Genomic DNA, 3,255 nt, shown 5'->3' on the forward strand with positions numbered 1-3,255 from the left:
ATATATGCCTTTGATAAATTTAGATCATATTTAATTGGAACTTATTGCATAGTGAATACAAATCATTCTGCTATTAAGTTCTTGATGAAGAAGAAGGATGTTAAACCAAGATTTATAATATGTATTCTTCTCTTGCAAGAGTTTGACTTTGAAATAGTAGATAGAAAGGGCACTGAAAATCAAATTGCTGATCATTTGTCCAGACTTGAGTTAGAAAAACCACTCTGTTTTGAAAAAGAAATTAATGAACAATTTCCAAATGAAAAATTGTTTGGTATTAATGAGTGGCGTGTTCTGTGGTATGCCGACTTTGTGAAATTTTTTGTAAGTGATATTATACCCTATGGAATGACATACCAACAGAAGAGGAAATTTATATTTGAAGCTAAGACTTATTTTTGGGATGACCCATTTTTATATAAACATGGAAAAGATCTGATTATCCTAAGATGTGTACCTTTAGAAGAAACTTATGAAATTATCCAAAAATGTCATAATTCTGATTTTAGGGGACATTTTGGTCTTTATAAAACAACATACAAAATTTTAGAATCAAGATTCTATTGGCCTACTATTTTTAGAGATGTTAATGCTTAAATCAAAACTTGTGATAGATGTCAACGAATAGGCAATATTTTTAGAAGAAATGAGATGCCCTTCAATTATATGCTAGAAATTGAAATATTTGATGTTTGAGGATTAGGTTTCATGGGACCATTTATACCATCTTTTGGAAATTTATATATACTTTTAGCAATAGACTATGTATCCAAATGTATAGAAGTTGTTGCTTTACCTCGATGTGATGCTCAAAGTGTTGCAAAATTTTTGAAAATGAACATATTTTCTAGGTTTGGGATGCCGAGAGTGATCGTAACTGATGGGGGAAGTCATTTCAGAAATGTCATAATGGAAAAATTATTAAAGAAATATCATATAAATCATAGTATTGCTACTGCTTATCATTCTCAGACAAGTGGTTTGGCTGAATTATCTAATCAAAAAATTACAAAATTATGGAAAAATCTGTGAATCTAATAAAAATGGATTCGTCAGTCAAACTTTACCATGCTTTGTGGGCTTATAGGACTGCATACAAAACTCCTATAGGAATGTCCCCATATAGGCTAATATTTGGAAAAGCTTGTCACTTACTAGTTGAACTTTAGCATAAAGCATATTAGGAAATTAAAGAGTTCAATTATAATTTAAAATATGCTGGTGAGAAAATATTATCGCAATTAAATGAGCTTAAAGAGATAAGGAATGAGTCTTATGAGAGTGCTAAGACTTACAAAGAAAAGATGAAGATGTGGCATGATTGAAGAATTCTTATTAAAAATTTTCAGCGAGGGCAACAAGTTATGCTATATAATGCAAAGTTAAGATTATTTCCAGGCAAACTTATGTCCAGGTGGATGGGCCCATTTGTTATGATGAAAGTTATGATGAAAGTGTTATGATGAAAGTTTATCCTTATGAAACTGTAGATATCAAAGATCCTAAAATTGAGAATGTATTTAAAGCGAATGGACATAGACTGAAACCTTATTTTGTAGAGGATCAGTGTAATTTAACGATCGAATGATGTTGGGTCAACAAGAATAAGCACTGGTTACGTTGGGCTGATGATGTAAAACCAAGAGCTTTGTGGGAGGCAACCCATAATTATCAGTGTGTTGTTGCTTTGATTGTCGTTTGTGTGTGATTAAGAAAATTTGCGATAGTATTTTTGAGACTATTATGTGTTAGTATTGATTTTAAGACTTTACGTAGTGGTCTGGACATGCTAAAATGAGTATTTGGATGTTAAGTTGACTAGTACAAAATTGAGCATTGGGCGCCAATATTCGGCACTTAAGCGCGGATATTAAAAACCATGTGCAAAATTCAATTTTTAGAAGTTTTAACCACTTATTTGTTGACTTAAACTTTTCATGGTAGTTTTAGGACATGCCTAGAAGTTATTTGAGGGATTTTGGCCTATAAATAGAAGGGTTTTGTGATGGAGTTTCACCCCAAAATCATTTTTAGCCCTAATGTCTAAGAGAAAGAGAGATTTAGAGAAATTTCTTCATGGGAGATGGATTTGAAGAAAAAGGAAGAGGCCATGAGGAAGAAATTCATTAGTTAGAGAGCACAAGAGATGTATAATAATTTTTTAGTTGTTAGTATTGAAGGAATAGCATAAAAGATCAACAAAATTGAGACTAGCATGACTTTACTTGAGATAAAGGTAAATGAAGTTAATGCACATCTAGAACATATTGAACGGCAATTGGAAATGTAATTTAGTCATACTAGTTAATTAGAGGAAGCGAATAAGGCGATGTATCTTAAGCATCAATGGATTGAAGAAGACTGTATCAGAGCTCGTCATCACGGTCCATTTTATCAACTCTATATTCCAAATGCCCATGGAGAGACTAATGAAAGATAGGAATTTATCCCAACAAATGAAGAATGGAATTAAGTTCAGTGTTAGAGTTTGTTTGTTAAGAGTCATTATTTTATGTGTTAGTGTTAAATCTAATTTTTAGTGTTTATGTCTTTTATGTGTTTAATTGTGAATGTTTGTTTAATGTTTGTATTTAAGAAAAGTTTCTCATTCAAGACTCTTTGGAATGAGGATTATGTGTTGAATGTCGCTTGTAATAGTTCATAAATAAATATATGTGTTTGTTTGTGTGAAAATTTGTGTTATTTTAGCCTCGAGTCGAATTAGTTATATTGGAGAATTTTGAGAGAGAGGAGAGTTAAGAGAGAGGAAAATAGTCATTTAAGAGTTATAAGACCATTTGGGGGTGGTATACTTAGAATAATTGTGCATTTTACTTGAGTTCAAAAATATAAAAAAATAATGCACTGGCGCCTAAGCGCCACATTCTTGCTCTTAAGCGCGATGTAACCCGAGAGGCAGGCGCCTAAGATCCACTTTTTAGCGCTTATCCACTTTTTTGCGCTTAAGCGTGGGCTCACAAAAACCGGTTAGTGAACGGTTAAAGGTGAAAAATAACCCAAAAAATCGCCATTTTTACTCCTTTCGTCGTCTTCTTCCTCTCGAGTTCATAATTTTGAAGTCTAGGGCAAACTTTTTTTGTGGAGATTTCTTGGTGGATTTGAGCCAAATTTGCTAGATTTGGATTTCTTAAGGTAACAGCTTCACTTATATGTAAATATTTTTGGTTTTTTACCATGTACTTTCAGTACATTTGAAAAACCCTAAAAATCACTATTCATGGTGATAAATGAGGA

This window comes from Phalaenopsis equestris, unplaced genomic scaffold, assembly GCF_001263595.1.
Source record: "Phalaenopsis equestris unplaced genomic scaffold, ASM126359v1 Scaffold224851, whole genome shotgun sequence".
Taxonomy (NCBI): domain Eukaryota; kingdom Viridiplantae; phylum Streptophyta; class Magnoliopsida; order Asparagales; family Orchidaceae; genus Phalaenopsis; species Phalaenopsis equestris.